At 41.1% G+C, this 10,068-nt stretch overlaps 1 long non-coding RNA gene across 1 annotated transcript; it reads right to left on the reverse strand.

Annotated features, from left to right (window-relative positions):
- Positions 1-229: 229 nt before the first annotated feature.
- Positions 230-1,812, reverse strand: LOC121767831. The gene is made up of 2 exons (XR_006043215.1): positions 680-1,812; positions 230-594 (listed from the first exon to the last, which is right to left on the reverse strand). It is a non-coding gene; the product is annotated as an uncharacterized LOC121767831 (long non-coding RNA).
- Between the last annotated feature and the right edge of the window lie 8,256 nt (positions 1,813-10,068).

Below are 10,068 nucleotides of genomic sequence, written 5' to 3' on the forward strand. Positions count from 1 at the left end.
CGCTTATTTATGCGTATTGTCAACACATTATCTGCCCGTGTTGAATACTTTCTGTAATGGCCACGGCCTAACTACCGAATTTTTATAAAAAAAATTAAAGAGACGTGAAGCGAGATGCCTCTCCCTAAACACTTTAAGTACGACAATGATACAATTCCTATGTTCAAACTTACGATTTATACACAACATAAATCTGGAAATTGATTTATAAGGAATCGAGCAAGGATCGGATAAAATGGAAGTGCATCCGTCTATTCCTTAAATAAACAAAATACAACGTATTAAATTACCGAGCTATGCCGTAGTTTACAAAGAAATAAAATAATAATAAAGAGATGAAAAATAATACACAACACGACTTGAATTTTTTTCGAGCTAAGACGCTCGACTACACTTGTTGAGAAAGGGACGAAGAAGAACAAAAAAAAAAGAGAAACACAATAGGGCTTGATCCTATTACAGCGCTGGGAACGCCAACGTCGGGCCTCTTCCCTTGGCCCGGATTTCGGCCCAAACCTTGACAGGCCGTCGGCCAAGGCAGCGAGCCAGCCCCTAAGGCTGTGTCAACGCAGCAGCCAGAATGTGTAGCCCCCCCTGCAATTTGAAAGCAAATAAGCAACTCCACTTAACAAATTATGCATTGCCATGTGGGAAAGGTAATGGGGAAAGTAGACACTACCATTTTTAGTAAAGGCTAAAGAACCACCCAAAGCCGACAATGACTAGAGTACAACCAATATCTACCACCACCTCAACCCATAATCACAGCCACAACAAGCTAAAGGAAAAGGAGGGCAACCGCGGCAGCAGCATAGCCCCTGCGCCCAGCCAACAACCTCTACTCCAGTTCGTACCTGCAAAATCATACCAAAAATTCAGTAAAATGCAGCAAAGGACAAAGAAAACTGCTGCAGTAGGGCAACGAATGGGGATGCAATGGCATTTAATACACGAGTACATGCCCAGCATTGTGCAGGAAGATCAGCCAACATAGGAGCAGTCTAAGGACCCTTTTTTTCCTGCACTAACAGACAGCCTTGCAGCTTTCAGTTACATACACCCTATATATATGCTACATTCCCCTCGGTTTCACTCCCTCTCACCATAACATATTCGGCCAACAAGTAATCAAATTGGAGAGTGAGGGAGGTCGAAGCTGGGAGTAAGGAAGCAGCAAAACAGTGCAGGAGAAGGTAACCCCCATCAAGCTCAATTTAAGGTGCCATATCATCATCTCAAGCATGTTAGGCACCACAATTTAAGAACTTCAACTAGCATGCTCAATCTCAAGTAAATCAGTAGAAAGGAAATAAACAAAGACACCAAGCATGAAGCAATTTTGGAGCTATTTTACATGATGAAAACTGAGGAACAAAATCGCCACTGCTCTCCACTCAAACCGGCAACTTAGGAATACTCTCAACTCTCAGAACATAGAAGCTCATCACGTATACATATAGGTTCATTCCCAATAGTGCCAACGAGTAATTCGATCAATAAAACAGGGACTGAGAACCCTAAGCCTAGAATCAAAATTCGTTCTAAGCTTGCCATAAACTCAACATCTCAATGCAAATCAAAACTTGCAAATAACAAGGGAGATTAAGATGGACTAGAGGGGACTTAGATTCGGTGATAGAGCTGTACGGAACGGGAGGCGGCGACGAGCAGCCCCTGCCCCGATCTCCACACGACGCCGAGCAGCTTGGAGCAACGTCGCAGTGTGACGGAAGGGGAGCTGGGGCGGAGGAAGCTGTAGAAATATAGAATTTCATAGTAGAAGCTCCATTAATGGAGAAGAATATTATTCACTCAAAATAGAGGAATACAAGATACAGAAAAAAAGGATTACGAAGTAGAAGTTTATTTATATGAGCTAACACAAAATATCTTCTAACTAACTATTCAACTAACTCTCTTCCATTTCACACTTAGCGTCCACATGTAGATGACGTGTAAGTGATTAGGATCCAGCTCAGCTCCAGCTAGCTCAGCTCCAGCTCAGCATACCAAAGTTCCTCATGCCTGCTCTCATGTATACACTCGTGAATTATCTTCAATATGCCCCGTCAAGATGGACCATATATAGTGTTGAAGTTCATCTTGCTCAGAATGGATTTGAAAGCAGTTTCTCCTAGCGGCTTAGTGAATACATCTGCCAATTGCAGATTGTTGCGTATGTGTAATGGCTTGATCACACCATTCAAATACTTCTCTCTCACTGTATGGCAATCAATTTCTATATGTTTTGTTCTCTCATGGAAAACCGGATTAGAGCATATGTGAATGGCTGATTGATTATCACAATATAGAGGAACTGCCATTTCAATTTTTACTCCAAAATCACCAAGTATAGCTACAGCCCATACTACTTCACAAGTGGCTTGGGCCATGGCTCTATATTCTGCCTCTGCATAAGATCTAAATATAGTACTTTGCTTCTTAGCCTTCCAAGATATCATGGAGTTTCCAAGAAGAAGGCAATACCCGGTCATGGACTTTCTAGTATCAGGACAAGCAGCCCAATCTGCATCAGAGAATATGCTTAGAGTTGGTTTACTGCAGCTTGAATAGAACAAACCATGAGCTGGGCTTCCTTTCAAATATCTCAGGACCTTTTATGCTGCTTGCCAATGTTCAACACACGGATTTGAGACATATTGGCTCAATTTATGAACAACGAAGGTAATGTCCGGCCTTGTAATACAGAGATAGAGAAGTCTTCCAATTAATCTTCTATATTTAGAAGCATCTTCCATAGGAGTTCCTGAGTTTAACTGTAATTTCTTCAGAGGATCCATGGGAGTTGCTGATGGTTTGCTGCCCATAAAACATGTATCTTTTAGTAAATCCATGGCATACTTTCTCTGTGATATTTGAATTCCTTTCTTATTTCTAGCTATCTCAACTCCAAGAAAGTACTTAGGTACACCAAGATCTTTGAACTTAAAGTGTTGAGTCAGAAATTTCTTGAACTCATTTGTTATCTCTGAATCTGTGGTGGCAACTAAGATATCATCCACATAAACTACTATTCCAAAGAATCCAGCAGCACCATCAGATTTGTAGAAGAAGGAGTGATCAGAGGCTGACTGGTGCAATCCAAAACCCTTGAGAACTTCTGATAATTTTAGATACCATTGCCTCGAAGCCTGCTTCAAACCATACAGAGATTTCTTCAGTTTGCAAACTAGAGTTGACTCAGGAGTTGCCCCTTCAACAGTCAGCCTATCTATCTCAAGTCCAGGTGGTAAGGTCATATAGATATCCTCTTCTAAATCTCCATATAGAAAGGCATTGTTGACATCTAAATGAGTAAGAGACCAGTCATTAATTGCAGCCAAGGCAAGCATTAGTTCCATAGTTGTGAGCTTTGCAACTGGAGAAAATGTGTCTAGGAAATCAATTCCTTCTAGCTGTGTAAATCCTTTGGCTACTAATCTAGCTTTATATCTCTCTACTGATGCATCAACATTATACTTCACCTTATAAATCTATTTGCAATCGATTGGTATTTTGCCCGGAGGTAGCACAGTGATGAACCAAGTATTGGTTCTGTCAAAGGCAGAAAGCTCCTCTTGCATAGCCAGTTGCCATTCTTTTATAGGTGAGGCTTGTTTGTAGGTAGTGGGCATAGATAGCAAACACGAGGACAACATATTTCAAGTATTCAGGAGTGAGTTTTGACAGAGAGAAATGAGCTGAAAAGAGATAGAGAGAAGAAGAAGAAGCATTATTGCAGACAAAATCTGTCAAGTGAGTTGGCTGTTTGGTTGGTCTGCCTGCTCTAGTAGTTGTGGAGCAAGGCTGATTATGTGATGGAGAAAAGGTTGCTGAAGGAGGAGGTGTGTTTGTGGTGTGAGAGAATGGTATTTGTGTTTGAGACTTTTCAGGAAAAGGTGATGGTGGAAGATGGGAGAAAGGGAAGATATTTTCATGAAAAACAACATGTCTTGATATGATTTCTTGTTTTGAATCTATTTCAAGCAGATTGTACCCCTTGTAGTCAGAAGGATAGCCTAGAAAAACACATTTTGTGGCTCTAGGGGAGAATTTATCCCTACCTCTGTGTAAAGTTGAGGCATAGCATAGGGATCCAATTACTCTCAAGTGTGTATATGAAGGAGCCTTTTGAAAGAGGGCTTGAAAAGGGGTGATATTATCTGTGAGGACAGACGAAGGTGTTCTGTTTATGAGGTATAAGGCATTTAAAATGCAATCTCCCCAATATTCAATGGGTAAATGAGACTGAAACAAAAGACTTCGGGCAACATTTAACAAATGCTTGTGTTTCCTCTCTACCCGGGCATTTTGTTGGGGAGTCTCAACACAAGAATGTTGTATTATGGTTCCAAAGGAAGTATATAAGGATGGAAGGTTGAATTCAGGAGCATTATCTGTTCTGATGGCTCTGATTTTTCTGGAAAATTGTGTGAGAATGGTATTGAAAAATTGGCTAAGTACGGAATGCACATCAGATTTACTTTGCATCAGAAAAGTCCACACAAAACGTGAGCAATCATCAACAATAGTTAGGAAGTATTTGTATCCTTGATTGGTACTGGGATTGAAAGGTCCCCAAACATCACAATGGATGAGATCAAATATCTCAGATGCAACAGATTTAGATTTGGTAAAAGGTAAGTGTTGCTGTTTAGATAAGGGACAAATTTCACATAAGGTATGAGTTTTATTGCTGAAAGAAAGAGTATTTGACATAGATTTCGGTTTAGTGAAAGATAAATGGCCAAGTCTCATGTGCCAAACATCAATACTGACAACAGAATTAATGCTAAGAGAATCAAGGATAGGCTTATCAGGGGAATGAGAGCCTTTCTGAAGATTGGTCTCATGTTCAGACTCCAGATTGAGAGTGTATAGGTTCTCCAATCGACTACCCTTCTCAATCACAGCTCCCTGAAAAACTTCCTGAATTTCAAGAGAATCAGGTGTGAATTTGACTTTGCATGATAGGGAATTTGTGAGAGAACTCACTGATATGAGATTAAAGATGAAAGAAGGAACATAGGGAACAGAATGTAGAGTTATAGATGAACTCAGACACAATGTCCCTATGTGAGATATTGTGGCAGTAGCACCAGTTGGTAATTTGACAGAGGCATTCTGGATAGGGGATGAAGAGCTAAAAAGAGATAAGTTGCAACACACATGATGTGTAGCTCCTGTGTCCAGAAGCCAAACAGCAGAAGGTATAGATATATTTGCAGCAAAAGGAAGATACAAAGTTGTACCTGAGAAAGGAGGAGACAGAGTTGGTGGTGGTGGATTTGTTGGTGCGGTTGAAGGAGATGGTGAGGAAGTGGCAAGCTGACTTTGCAATAGAGCAATCAGCTGTTGGCATTGATCATATGTAGGCATCGCTTGAGCTGCAACAGATTGAGAGTTTGTGGTTCTCTCATTCAGATCTGTGGAACAATCATCAACAAAATTAACAGATTTTGTTGTTCCATAGTCTTTAGAGGTCGGTTTATACTTATTCTTTCCAAAACTTGGTGGAATACCGTGGAGGACAAAACACTTATCAACTGTGTGATTCGTTCTTCCACAATGGGAGCACAATCTGTTCTTACTGAACGAAGAAGAAGCTGCATTTGCCAGGTAAGGTTGTTCACTCTGAGGCAATCGTGCATAAGGAGTGTGATTACCTTCAATTGATCTCTGCCTTTCTTCTTGCAGAACTAGAGAAAAAACTTTGGACAAATTTGGTGGAGGCACCATAGACAAAATGTGAGATCGGATCTGAGAGTAGGAAGCATTCAAACCGATCAAAAATTGCATCACACACTCTTCTTCCTGGTGATTTCGTCATTTAGTTGAGCTGTGACATCTGCAAGTGGTACAAACGCACCAAGAGACCGGTTGAGTGTCCTTGTACTCATCCCACACTATGCGAAGATTAGTAAAGTAATCATTGATATCATCATTTCCTTGAGATATTGTCATGATTTTTCTGACGAAGCTGATAAACACGAGCTGAGTCACAAACGGAGAATCGATCACGTAGATCTAACCATATTTCGCGAGCATCTTCCAAATACATGATGCTAGAGCAGATTTGCGGTGAGATGGAGTTTCTAATCCATGAAACAACCATGCTATTGCACCGGATCCAAGCTAGAAGAATGAGATCTCCATCTGGTGGGCGAGGCAGAACTCCATTGACAAATTGGAGCTTATTTTTGGCAATCAAGGCCGTAATCATTGATCGACTCCAGTTGGTGTAGTTTGATCCGAGTAGATGTTGAGAAACCAGCTGATGAGCTGGATTATCGCTCGAATGCAAATAGTAGGGACTTGATGTATCTTCAAATTGATGTGATATGACATTATTGTCGTTTGTAGTGCCGCTGCTGCTTGCATTACCACGCCGGCCAGTCATCGTCGATCAATTGACGAAGATGAAGAAAGCGGAAGAAATTTTGTTCACTGATACCATGTAGAAATATAGAATTTCATAATAGAAGCTCCATTAATGGAGAAGAATATTATTCACTCAAAATAGATACAAGATACAGAAAAAAAAGGATTACGAAGTAGAAGTTTATTTATATGAGCTAACACAAAATATCTTCTAACTAACTACTCAACTAACTCTCTTCCATTTCACACTTAGCGTCCACATGTAGATGACGTGTAAGTGATTAGGATCCAGCTCAGCTCCACCTAGCTCAGCTCCAGCTCATCATACCAAAGTTCCGCATGCCTGTTCTCATGTATGCACTCGTGAATTATCTTCAATAGAAGCAGCAATCGCCGATAGGAGCGGCTCGACGGCGGTAGCTTGAAGAACAGCGGCGACAGCTGCTGTGAAGACAACGGTGACGACGCCGCGAGGAATAGACGGCGGCGGCAACACCGATTCCGCCGGAGAGGAAAACGAACCGGAGCTCGGTGTAGAGCGCAATGAGAGAGAGAGAATCGCTGCTTGGGATCGTCCTTGGAACAGAAAGGAGGTGAGAAAGAGAGAGGGGAATGGAGGAACGCCGGCGGTGCGACACCTGCGACGGAGAGGCGGAGGCGGGGCAGCGAGAAGACGAACGACGAGCGGCAAGGGGGAGGGCGCCGATACACTAAGGTTTCTCAATTTGGGGTAAAATGAAAATGGGAAAGGAAAAGGAGGGGGGGGGGCGACGGGTGTGGGAGTAGTATTTGGGCCAGCACATTTTTATTTATTGGGCCCTTCTCCTTAAATGCAAATTGGGCCTACTCGTTAAAAAGAAAAATATGGGACCATTACCTTCTAAATTAATCTGGGCCGCTGCAATAAGATAATTTCGGCCCACTTCTATTTTAATTAGATGGGCCACGTTTTCATGGAAAAATGGACCCCTGCCTTAATAAATTTTGGGGCCATGAAATCTAATTTCGTTGAACCATGGAGAAATGTTAGTCATGTTAATACTATGTCAAATAAATACTTAAATTGGACTTTTATTAATTTTAATCCAAGTAAGTATTTTAAGCTAATTAAGTATTTAAAACCAAGAGAATTTAATTGCGAAAATGTACTCATGATAAATTGAAATCATAGAAGGGGTTATTAATTAAAACATTAGTATGACAAGAACATCGAATTTAACTTATAGACTCTCCTAATGTTTTGCCAAATTAAATAATGGATAGCCGTTATTTAATTTCGCGGCAATAAAGTTTAAGATGTTGGAATTTAACCAATGCACGAATAATTCGGCAAACGCACAAATAAATTAAATCACTTGATTTAATTAATAATTAAAGATTTTATGAATTTGGGAAAAGAGAAAATAAAAATGCATGCACGCTAAAAAAATAATTACTTAAGCCTAATTTAAGTATATTATTTGTTTGTAAAGGGGCGTCGTCGCACGACATGTGAAAGCAAGTAGAGGAACGCTCATTTGAGAGTTTAAGCAAATGAGGTGGGTTTTTCTTTCAAAATGTGATTTTATGTGAAAACGTGAATATATTTTGAATGAGTTGTCATGCCACGTTTTGTTTTATGATTACCTATCTGCTTGGCTATGGCAATCATGTTAAATCGAATTCGGGTCCCAGTAGGGCCGCAAACCCTACTCGGACTAGTGTACACATATGGGGACCGTGTGCTAGCTTTCGAGTTGGCCGACCCAGTGACCGTCGTGGAATGTGACCACATTCCCGGTTCACATACGTTCAGATATGGTATCTATGTTTATGTGATTGCGCAATCAATTATGAAATGAAAGGAATTTAGTGACTCGGGCCTTGTGGAATAAAAAGTCGTGTTCACTCAACTGTGGCTGACAAATTAAATGAAACTTATTTTTGGCACTATGCTCACTGAGTATATCAAGTACTCAGCCCTGCATGTTTCTTTTCTAACGTGCAGGTTGAACGTGAACGAGGAGGCGAAGGTGTTGGGAAATGACCGTTAATAAGTAGCTAGGTAGCCCAAAGTAGTATATCTTGATACGTACTATTTTGTCATGGACTCTTCCGCTGCAATAGAACTATGTTCTAGGAACTTATGAGTTTGGTCTTGATACTCTGATTTCATTTTGACTGTGTACCCATTCGCCTTCGAAACTATTACCTCGAGTTGATTATTTCCCTTATGTTGAGTTTATGATTGATGAGATTATTTTAGTCACGAAATAGCTACGCTCACTAGTACTAAGGAGTTGTGGTCGTGACACTTTCAAACAAGTACAGACGCAACCGGTCGGCAAAGTCTCTCGGCGTTGCAGAAGTGTACGTGTGCCATCCGACAACTTGCTACTGGGCAAACGGATGACCTCTTCGACGAGTATTTGCATGTCGGTGAGTCAACTGGAATCCTTTGCCTTAAAAATTTTTGCGACGGCGTTCATTCAGCTTTCGGTGAGGAATTCCTTCGGGCACCCACCACCGATGATTGCCAACGGTTGCTTCGTCTTCACGAAACAGTCCATGATTTTCCCGGTATGCTTGGCAGCATTGACTGCATGCATTGGAGGTGGAAGAATTGCCCGATTGCTTGGAGGGGGCAACACTTAAGTGGCCACTCTTCAATGATGTTTGGCATGCATATTTTGGTATTGCATATTTTGGTATTGCCGGATCCAAGAACGACTTGAACGTGCTCTATTCTTCACCACTCTTCAATGATGTTTTTAATGGTGTAGCACCGGCGATCGACTTCACTGTCAACGGAAATGCATACCACATGGGTTACTATCTCGCCGATGGTATCTACCCAAGGTGGTCGACTTTCGTGAAGACGCTCAGCAACCCGCAAGACCAGAGACGAGTTCTTTTTGCGCAGCGTCAAGAGTCCGCTCGGAAAGACGTCGAAAGAGCTTTGGGGTCCTTCAAGCCCCGTCTCGGCTGTGGTACGTGAAAAATATCGCCGACATCATGTACACATGTATTATCTTGCACGCTGACGAAGGACCGATGACGGCTAGCTTTTACGACGAGGATGAAGCCGGAAGCTCAACCGCGAGGTGTGCATACGACGGTGGGCGAGAGGATCGAAACAAGGAACACAATGCGCGATACCCGAGCCCACATTGAGCTGCAAGAAGACCTAATCAAACACATTTGAGCGAAATTCGGCCACGAATAGTGGGTTTTTTTTAATTTTATGAATTTAATTATGTAATTTTTAATTTTTAGAATTTTAATTATGTACTTTTTAATTTTTAGGATTTTAATTATGTAATTTTTAGTTTTTTTGTAATTTGTAATAGTATTCCGGATATTTTTAATGCATTTTAATTTTATGGAAATGTTTTTATTTAAATTGAATAATAGAATGGTGTGACCTTTGAGCTTGTCCTTGCAGAAGAGCACGGATGTGGGTGTTGTGCTCTTGCCTAAGAGCAGTGAGTGAAAGTGGGTCCGGCCCACATCCGTGCTCGTTGGCAAGAGCACGGATGAGGATGCTCTTACCATTTATGGTAAAAATGAAGTGTGACAATTAAGTTAAGACGGACCAAAATGAAAAAAATGACAATTAAGTTGGGACGGAGGGAGTATTACCTTCTATTTATATTACCTTTGATTCCATAAAAATAGACACGGATTTATCTTTTAAAATTAGAAACT

This window comes from Salvia splendens, chromosome 15 (assembly GCF_004379255.2).
Source record: "Salvia splendens isolate huo1 chromosome 15, SspV2, whole genome shotgun sequence".
NCBI classification, from domain to species: domain Eukaryota; kingdom Viridiplantae; phylum Streptophyta; class Magnoliopsida; order Lamiales; family Lamiaceae; genus Salvia; species Salvia splendens.